This window comes from Salvelinus sp. IW2-2015, linkage group LG2 (genome assembly GCF_002910315.2).
Source record: "Salvelinus sp. IW2-2015 linkage group LG2, ASM291031v2, whole genome shotgun sequence".
NCBI classification, from domain to species: domain Eukaryota; kingdom Metazoa; phylum Chordata; class Actinopteri; order Salmoniformes; family Salmonidae; genus Salvelinus; species Salvelinus sp. IW2-2015.
This window is the reverse complement of record NC_036839.1, coordinates 14,879,078-14,890,120: the sequence shown is the minus strand read 5'-3', so window position 1 is coordinate 14,890,120 and position 11,043 is coordinate 14,879,078.

The following is an 11,043-nucleotide window of genomic DNA, read 5'->3' as shown; positions in this document are numbered from 1 at the left end:
TTCTTTGTGACTAAAAGCCGTGGACAGTGCATTTGTGCTGGGGAAGAGAAAAGGCCCTAGATGCTCTTTCCATAGCTGGGATAATTATTCCTACTGTGACCTTAATGATTCGCACTGTTCCCCCTGCATTTCATCCACGTGCCAGGCCCTCAGTGGAGCCCGGAGTCAGGGAATATGAAAAACCCATATAATGAAACCATTTTGGCTGATGGAAAAAGGCTACTGAAGCTGCACTTGCTACAAAGACTGCTCAATTATATGAGTAATTGTGATAATTTCCCTTCCATTCATGGCTCTTTCTGAAAGGTAAAAAACAGACGCTGAAAGGGAAATTACTTGGACAATATAGAGTGTGAAATGGCTACAACAAAAAAGATGACTGTAAGAAAGTGTAGGACTATAAATAAATATGTTAAGTAGGACCATATAAATACACCCCTCGAAAGCTAGCAAACAAAGACATAAATAAACACACGTACTCTCTCCCTCACACGCACAGACATACACAAATACATATGTAGACAAATGACCATTGAATAACAAGATTTTAAAAAGTAGATATGCAGCTGCCTGAAAATTAAACCTCTCTCTCCTTCCTATTGACAAAATTTCAGCTCCTGCAAATGCACGCTAGTAGTTGGCTATCATTTGTTGTTTTGTGACAGGAAAAGCATAATTACCTCTCTGAGATGCAGGACGACTGACATGACCTTTAGCCTTTGCCACGAATGCAGGAGGCTTGATAGAAAGCCTGAGGAATAATTGAGTGCTTTGGCTTTTCTTTATATTGCAGAACATGTTTTGTTCAATGGAACACAGGAATAGCAGTGTTGTAGAGTGCATTAAACCCAGGGTGTTCATAAATATGATGTTCCCTTTCCTATCAACTTTGCCTTTTCGAAAAACTCTGATATGCATTAAAATGTCGATTTCATCACACTAGCAGACAGAAGAGACAGTGAAATATGCATTACTTTTTGTTTCCCAGTGGGGGTTGGATTAAACATTTCCTCCCCACAGAAAAGATAGAAAAGATTCTTGGCAAGCAGGAGCCAGCCTATAATTTCAGTCTCTGTGGAGAAAAAAGTTCATTGTGCTACAGTAAATGGCCAACATACATCTTGACAACAGTAGACCTTCTGAATTCAGGGATCATCATTTCATACAGGGCACCTTTATTCTTTGGAAAAATGCTTGCAATAAATGCATGATCCACAAAGCGAATTGAAACAATTTAGAGAAAATTATTCAGCGAAAGAAATAAATGCATGTTCTCCCCAGAATCACACTGCCATGTCCAGACTGAACAACTAACCAATAAATACAATTTTTGCATGTCTTGCCAGTGTACCCTACTACCCTACTATTCTGTAAATGTTAAACTGTTCAAACCAACAGTTATAACACATTGAGTGATTGAGCAATAACTACCCCATTGCTATCAATGGTTTATTATTGTTTCTTATTATTTTTTCTGACTAGCTGACACCTGGATGTTGTCCATTTTGGGATGTTAGTAGACCCCCACAAAACTGCAATTTATTCAGACAAACCTTAAACTGTTCCCACATGTATGGCTGCTGACCCCTTAGGCCCTGTAATCTGGGATAAATCTTTCCAGGCAAGGCGAGAAACATTACAGCCTGGCAGCTCAAATGCTTGTATCACACTCAAATGATGAGTCTCTGTCACCAACCATGTCATCAGCTTCATCCCAAACCCCCAATAACTTCTGTCCCATTGAGCAGCCTGTGTGCTTCTTGGCAAGCCAGTCAGAGACCCCCTGGTCCCACCTGATTGTGCCTCTGATGACATGTAGAGGGGTGTCCAGCTCACAGGCGCCAATAGCCTAGTCCCGCCACCAACACTCAGCTCCCAGCATCCCCCAGCAGCCTCCCGCAGCGCTTCTCCTGACAGCCACCAGAAATGTCTCCAACTTGTCAAGTCGCCATGGTAATAGTCCAGAAACAGAGAATAGCACAAAGGCTGGGCATACTCAAGCAGGAATGCAGAAATGAAAAGCCTATGAGAACACTGACGTTCACAATGTTCACAGTTTGAAGAAATAGAGAGCCTTGAAGCCATACAGTATTTCACCTATGGGCTGCGAAAAGCTTGTATCCAATTTTTTTGCCATTGTTGACTTTAACGTTTAAATTGAAAACTGTCATACATTATATAGGGTAGATCAGGGATAGTTGTAACACTCTCAATATCTCCAATCAGGAACAAGCTAGAATAATTTGACTCACTGTGCACACTTGGGCCTATCTGTCCCGAACCCACARGCAAGCAGGGAAGTCTTTGTAAAAAACGACACATTTTATTAGAAAAACATATTTTTTGAGGTGGGAAAGTAATTTTTAAGTAAGGAATATGTATTTTTGATAGCACTGGCTGCATTGTACTTAGAATTAACACACTTCCATCTGGTGTATCACCAGCCTTTGTAAATATTTTTGATGCTAGTTGTCCATGCTAAAGTTGGAGCATTAAGCTAAAATGTGGAGCAATGTCATGGCTGCTAAGGTTGGGGTGAGTTGTAACACAAAATGTTACAACTATCCAGTGGTGATCCGTCATTCTGCCCCACCTGTTTTGAGACCCAGATTTTTAGCAAATAAATTATAATAATAATACTTTTTTGGGGGGGGTTGCCTGTTTTGCATGTTATTTTTGCATTAATACGTGTCAAATATCAGTTGGCAAACAATGTAAAATAGCAATAAAAATCATTGAGTTAACATGGTCAATGGTCAAACATGGTCTCTTTTTTTGCTTTCTTGAGTAAAGCAGCTCCAAAATACAGGTGTTTCAGCCTAGCTCAGCACTTTCTGTGGTGGTGGGGCAGCCAGCGGAAAATACGGAGCGTAGGGGTTGGTAATGTTCTCTAGTTGCGCCCGTGATTGGCTCAGTGTTCTGTCACTCAGGGGGACACTACCTCACTGCCAAATTTAAGGGTAGAGTTTGAAAATTCAAGCCCCTTGGGTGCTGCCATAGAGTTACATTAGAAGTGCCCATCCAAGAAGGCTCAAGGTCATTGGCCACAGATAAAATGACGTGAAATCTCTTTATATCTACAGTAGCTTTGATTCGACTGATCATATCAACATCATACTTTCAAAATCTTAGCTAGCAAGCAGTCATCATCATGAATCAGGTCGACAATCTACTGGCAAATCCATTTTAATCCTTGTCATATGAAGAGAAATAACGAAGATAAATTATAGATCAAACGTATCGGTGCTCATTGGCCATTGGACATAAACATTACACAAATCGCAAATTCAACAAGAGTGGTTTGGAAGGAATCAGTGGCCATCTGCAAGCATTGCAAAGCCATCACTAGCCTGCTATTTAATAGAGTAGCTGTGTGGTCCCAAGTCTGGGTTCAAGGGTCTCTTTTCCAAGCTTAAAATTATGAACATTCAACATTGGCCATGCTGTCAATCCAGCATGATTTCTGTCGTGCTCAAAACAACTGTTAACTCGGAAATGGAAAATCTCACTTCAGTGAGTTTAAAACAACTGGGAACTTGGGGGAAAAACAAGCTCCGACTGGGAATAAAAGTTTTGAACGATCATCCAACTCGGAATTGTCAGTCGGGAACTCGGGCATCTTTCTAGAGATACGATCAGAAGATCACTGACATCATCTTGATTCAACCTTGTATTCTTTCCGAGTTCCCAGTTGTCTTGAAAGCACCATAAATCCAGAGAAGGCCAGACTTTGAATACAATTTTTGATGCCAAAATTTGCCCACAAAGGACTGCCCTTCCTGTTCAAGTGAGCGCAGCACAACAAGGTGAGTCCTAAAATGTATTGTATGCTGCTGCGTAATTTATGTAATATGCCAAGGAGATAAGTATACTGTTGCTAAGAAAGTAATACTAAGTGTATGTTGTGTAGTAAGCTGATAGTAGCCCATGTGCCTCACCCTAATCATTTGGTCTGTTTTCCCCTCTTAATTTTGCCTACTGTTCTGACTTGGTGGTGCGCATGTAGCTTATGTTATTGAGAAATGTAATAATCGAATAGTGTAAGAGCTTTCATTGTCTGCTTATATGCCCGCTATAATTATCCTACAGTTCTGACTTGGTGTACAGGAAGGAATACTGTAAGAAGAGCCCATGTTCTGAATTATGTTGCTGTACATTTCAAAAGTGCTGAACAAATAGTTATATTGACGACGTGTGTCTTAGCTCGCTCATTAATGTCTTAATCGAAATTACGGATTGCCTCTTATCCACTTGTCGTCCACTTATGCCATAGTTTATACATTTCAATTGTCAGTAGAAACCACATTTGTTTAAGCAAGTCAGCCATATCAGATACAGTATGTTTTTTTTAAAGGCAGTAAATGAGGCTGAATTAACTGTTTTGCTGCCAGACAAGGCTCCACTGATAGCCAGGTGTAGCTGTGGAAAGGTGTTGGGACAGCTTTATGTAGGCCCTAACAGTTTGTGGGCACCGTTTGTCACTGTTGTAGTGCAATTCATGTATTGTTTAGTGTTGTGTTGTGTAGTGGCTTTGSMGGCATGCATCCCAAATTTTGTTTGTTTGCCCCACCAAGATTTTCAAGCTAAAATCCACACCGCAACTATCCCAAGTGAGATGTGGGTGCAGTGCTTTGAAGCACACAAAGTTGTAGGCCCACAAAGGATGCACTCCTAGAGGACAAGTGTACATGTTTCACAACTGTGAATCTGAGTGAAGAGGCTTCTAATGGGTGTACACACACACACGCACACACACAAACTTGCAAAGTCAAGTGTGAAGACACACAAGCAATATAACAGTGATTGATTTAGTTCAGCTGTTTGCGTAAGACATTCAACTGAAAAAAAAGTGCCATAAGATTTGTGAGTTAAGTTGTTTCTGGGTTAAGAATAGTGCCACATGATGTGTCATCAATGGCAATGTTCTTCTGATATTTGTTCAAATGCTCAATGAACACATTTATTGCTAAGTTGCAAGTTATGATTTATGCATTTCCTGAAAATTTTCCATTTCACCCCAAGCAGTGTTGCAACTGACCCTGGAGGTGGGGTACATTGTAACATTTTACTCCTTGTACATAAGACAAAGTCACACCTTGTCTGTTTGATTTAGAAAGATAATACCTCTACCTATTTGTAGCAGACAGATGGAAGTTGTTTGTATCACATTTGACTGTATTAGCTCAAACAATCTCTGAAAAATTGACAAAAAGGTGAATAGTGTTACAACTGTATCCGGTCTTCCCTACTGTAAGTCTCTCATGATGGGTAAATCACAACAGCGTTTGATATTTCCAGGACACTGCTGACTTGTAACACTACCGGCTACCTCTAGCATGGTTTATTTGTCTAACACATGAACAAAAAACAAACATCTCAAGGGGTTCCATTCGGCTTGCCTGACATTAARTGATGATTGAGAATAATGGTTGACTCACAGAGAAGGAAACAAAGGAGTTGTCCCTGTATGATAAAATCAGTATTTGTCATTTTGTGGAGGGATTTTCATACATCAAAACTGGCTTTACACACAAACTCATGCACACATGTAATTCCTAAATGGGTGTAAGGAGCAAGATCAACCAACCACCACTGCATCATCCTATCAGTGACCCTCACGTATGACTCCAGACAGACATGACAGACCTTACGACACAGGTGGTTTGACTTTAACCTACCATGATTGGTCAGTCATCATACCCTGTTGGGCAATGCAAACCAGACCATCTATACCTTAGCACTGTCACGCGGACAGGTGGTCTACTATTAAACCTATTCCTAAGGTTAGTGTGTTTACTAGTCATTCCACGGTTTCCTTTGAGCTCGAGCATCTACCCAGAGAAAGCTCAACAACAGCAAGGGTTTTAAAGGTGTCCGTAATGCACTCTGTGGCCAGCAAGGCTGTCAGGGATTGTAATAAATGTAGGGAACACTGCGAGGGAAAAGTGTTGCTGTCTCAATAGAGTGACACAGACAGGCCAAGGCTGTCAATGGAGCCCCTAATGATAGAGTAAGATAATGACAGACCCCAGTCAGAATCAGCAGGAAGAGGAAGATCAATCTGCAGCGAGGGAGGGAGGGATGGAAGGGGGAAAACGGTAGGCTCTTTCTTTTCTATTTTTCTCCGTTCTAGCTCATCTCATACATATCTATCTGCTGCAGCTGGCCCACACAGTGGCGAGGGAGCTCTGCATTAAGTACACAGTGGATCAATAACCATTACGACTCCTCCACAGCCTGACACATAGCAGGGACGCGCTTGACATTTCACTCAGGACTGCATTGATCCCAGCACACAGTATTCCAGCCTCCAGTTTGTGCCTGAGCCTGGGGTCTGGCTGGAATTGAAAAGCGAGGGGGTGGGAGTGTAAAATGGCAGAGGGAGTAGCTAACCAGCTGCCGATGTACAAGTAAACAGCACACCCCTCTGTGCATTCCTCGTTTTCAATCTACTGTTTTTCCTGCCGCTACTGGCAATTCAAGAACTGGATCAAAGCTTGACCTGTGTAGGCTATGTTATATACAGTATACATATGCAAACACTGTATATGCATGAATGTGTATGAGAGAGATAAATAGTCACATTGACATCATTGTCGATAACATCTCCAGCTTGAAGTGGCCGTCTGGAAATCCAGAGGCATAAAAAACAAAAACATTTGGAGCAATTAAAAAAGTTGGAGTTTCTGAGAAACCGTTCACAAGATAAACATACAGAAAAAGCAGACAACATAAAATTAGAAGCAATTTAGGCTAATTTCTTTTAAATCGTCCTTAGAGACACAAGATGTTATCTCCTAGGTCAGTCTGCTCTTGTAGTGTTATCATGTAAAACAGAGGTGGTAGTGATGCAAAAAGTAAGCTACAAGTTCTCACAGTCTCACAGTCAGAATTAGACGTTCATCCACGTTTCTCAAATGTCAAATTTCGAAGTTGTTCCAAACGTCAAATTTCAAAGTGTTTAAGATTAAGWTTAGGCATTAACTCCACATTTTTAAGGTTAGGGTTATGTTTAGGCATTAACTACGAATTCTTAAGGTTAGACATTAACTACGAATGGTTCAGGTAAGGGTTAAGGTTTGGGATAAGCTTAAAACAAAAATATAAAAAAATAACTTTCTATCTTGGATTCGAATATGCAACATTTTAAATCGAATATGCAACATTTAACTTTTACAACGACCTACTTGAAGGTAACAGTGCTCACTGTTGCCCCTAGTGGCTGGTTTCCACGTCATCTCCTAAGTCCTCAGCCATGGATGGTTGTCGAATACCGACTTGAATCACTGCATTAAATAAGACCTTCATATGAACCATTTAAAGTATTTATTTACATATATAGTGCCTTCAGAAAGTAGTCACACTCCTTAAATTTTTCCACATTTTATTGTGTGACAGCCTGAATTTAAAATGGATTAAATTGAGATGTCGTGTCACTGGCCTACACACAATACCCCACAATGTCAATGTGGAATGATGTTTTTCAAAATGTTTACAAATGGATAAAAAATGAAAAGTCTTGAGTCAATAAGTATTCAACTGCTTTGTTATGGCAAGCCTAAGTAAAAATGTGCTTAACAAGTCACATAATAAGTTTAATGGACTCTGTGTGCAATAATAGTGTTTAACATGATTTTTGAATGACTACCTCATCTCTTTACCCCACACATACAATTTTCTGTAAGGTCCCTCAGTCGAGCAGTGAATTTCAAACAAAAATTCAATCACAAAGACCAGGGAGATTTTCTAATGCCTCGCAAAGAAAGGCACCTATTGATAGACGGGTAAAAAAAAAGCAGACCTTGAATATCCCTTTGAGCACGGTGTTATTAATTACACTTTGGATGGTGTATCAATACACCCAGTCACTACAAAGATACAGGCATCCTTCCTAACTCAGTTGCCAAAGAGGAAGGAAACCGCTCAGGGATTTCACCATGAGGCCAATGGTGACATTAAAAAGTTACAGAGTTTAATGGCTGTGATAGTAGAAACCTGAGGATGGATCAACAACATACTCCACAATACTAACCAAATTGACAGAGTGAAAAGAAGGAAGCCTGTACTGAATAAAAATCTTCCAAAACACGCATCCTGTTTGCAACAAGGCACTAAAGTAATACTACAAAAAATGTGGGAAAGCAATTCACTTTTTGTCCTGAATACAAAGTGTTATGTTTAGGGCAAATCCAATACAACACATTACTGAGTACCACTATCCATATCTTCAAGCATAGTGGTGGCTCCATCATGCTATAGGAATGCTTGCAATCGTTAAGGACTGTGGAGTTTTTCAGGATAAAAAATAAACGAAATGGAGCTAAGCAGAGGCAAAATCATAGAGGAAAACCTGGTTCAGTCTGCTTTCCACCAGACACTGGGAGATGATTTCACCTTTCAGCAGGACAATAACCTTAAACAAAAGGCCAAATCTACACTGGAGTTGCTTACCAAGAAGATAGTGAATGTTCCTGAGTGGCCAAGTTACAGTTTTGACTTAAATCTGCTTGAAAATCTATGTAAAGATTTGAAAACGGTTATCTAGCAATGATCAACAACCAATTTGACTGAGCTTGAAAAATTTTGACAAATATTTTACAATCTAGGTATGCAAAGCTCTTAGAGACTTGCACAGAAAGACTCACAGTTGTAATCGTTGCCAAAGGTGATTCTCACATGTATTGACTCAGGGGTGTGAACACTTACGTACATTTTATATTTTTGTATTTCATTTTCTATACATTTGTTAAAAATACTAAAAACATATGTTCACTTTGTCATTATGGGGTATTGTGTGCAGATGGGTGAGAGAAAAAAATTAATATAATCCATTTTGAATTCAAAATGGAATACTTTCTGAAGGCACTGTACTTCATATCAGGAACTTGACATGTTAAAGGAATATGAGATATTATATTTTTTCTAGTCCATCATTGTTCCATGTCTATGTCTTCCATACATGCTCATGCGTATTTTTCCTTTCAATGGATTCTCATGTGCTATTTTCATTATGCCATACAAATCATTACATGCAACTGCATGTAATTTGTTTCTCTTGCGTTGGCAGGATGGGACATCAATGAGCTTTCTCATAGCAAAAGACAAGCCTATCTATGACCAACAGGGATCTTTTCCAAGACCTATCTGTATATCAGTGCAACACAATAGACTGTGTTCCCTTGTTTCTATAGGCACATCGCTTTATTTAAACGAAAAAAATCTCATAACTCCACTGCCAGACATCACTGTTCCTGGGGTTGATCCTAAATTGGGCTGCCATAATGGAGAGAGGGGGTTTCCCAGCCAGAGCCTGGGCTAGAGCCAGAGCCAGACTGTACAGCTAAAAGGAAGTGAATACCTGTCAGGTATACCGTGACATACCACATTGTTCACTGGGATAAAGATTGATTTTGGGAAGCTTCTGTGGAGCCAGATGGCTATTGTGTCTGATTGCTTTTTGCTGAACAATAAAGTCTGTTTCTTCAGTTGTCATGCCAACCTGCAGATTTAAAAACAGGATAAAAAAAACAGTTTCCCCCTCTATCTCTCGCTCTCTTTCTATCTGCAGTAGATATGACTCCCTGATAAAATAAAGGTTAAATAAGTACAGAATACAGATTGCAGCTCAACTCCAATCATGAGTAATGAACAATTACTCGGCCATGCACATGAGACTTTATTCAAGTAGGCCAAATAGGTTTGCAGAAGTCATTATGGTGAATGTAGGTGGTCTATGCATGCTGAACGCACTTTTGACATCGAGATGCTAATGGTAGCACGGACAATTATCTTTCCATTTGTAGAGAAGTTGCATGTGTGATCTCTGCTCTTTCCTTACAAGTCTTTGATGTTGACAAGGTACTCTCTGAGCTAACATTAATAAATGAAATAAAATTACAGGGATTGTCATTATTGGGAATCATTGTATAACGTTGCATATCACAATAGGACTTTTATGCCAAGCCTGCCTGTTAACCAAGATATGCATCAAATTGCAGGGCTAAACCTAATATTGATTTCTTGCTCTGGGCAGCTGATCTGATGTCAACTATTACATGTGTAGGAAACAACAAACAAACAAACACACACACACAGACCTTACAATCATTCGAACCAGTGGCAGGATACAGCACGCCGACTAAAGGCGCTGCTGCAGCCCCTGAATCTGATCTTCATCTTTAATTTCTCTGTGGTCGCCCCAGTTGGATACAATGCCCGTCGTCACATAGTCTGGGGTCATTATATGCTGGGAGGCAGCAGGGGAAAAAGAGACTGTGCATGAAAATGAGAGCCGGTCTGCAGTCACAATGCAGCCATTTAGCATGATGGGGGTGTAGGGATCAACAGCAGCCTGCACTGCATGTTCCAGGCCGACCCAGGGTAGCTCCAACAGAAAGATTCCAGAGCCCTGGGGACTGACAGGGGACTCAATCCACCTCAACACTCCCAGCCCCTCATACAGTATAATGTTTGTCTGGCACACAATCACAAGTAAGACTGGGCTTAACTCTGGAGCTTGTTGGCAATCATCCATCTGGCGGTATGGATATCTACCAGTGAAGAGTTGATGTCGATGGACATTGACTTGATGTTTATTATCTGCATGCCATGCTGGTTCAATTGTTGACTTTCACATCAAATCCCAATCAGATATAAATGACAGGCATTTCATCTCAAGAGAATAGTGCTTTATACCAGTAAAAAACAATATATGTTTTTATATATATATATATATATATATATATATATATATATATATAATAACAATGATTTGTGGAGTTCAATCTCAATGTAGGTACATATTAATTTCATACACCCTTTCCTAAACTGATTTGCTACAAATAATGTCTGTAGGAAAGAAAAAATATACATTTCGATCCAAGTTTATGCACCTACATATTTTGTTATGTTCCCACACTGCAATTACTCTGATGCCCAGGGCCGGCCCGGCCAATAGGCCGAATATGAGGCCGCATAGGGCCCCAGTATGTCAAAGGCCTCAACCAAATATTACATTATCTTTTTTTGGTCAGGTGATAGGTA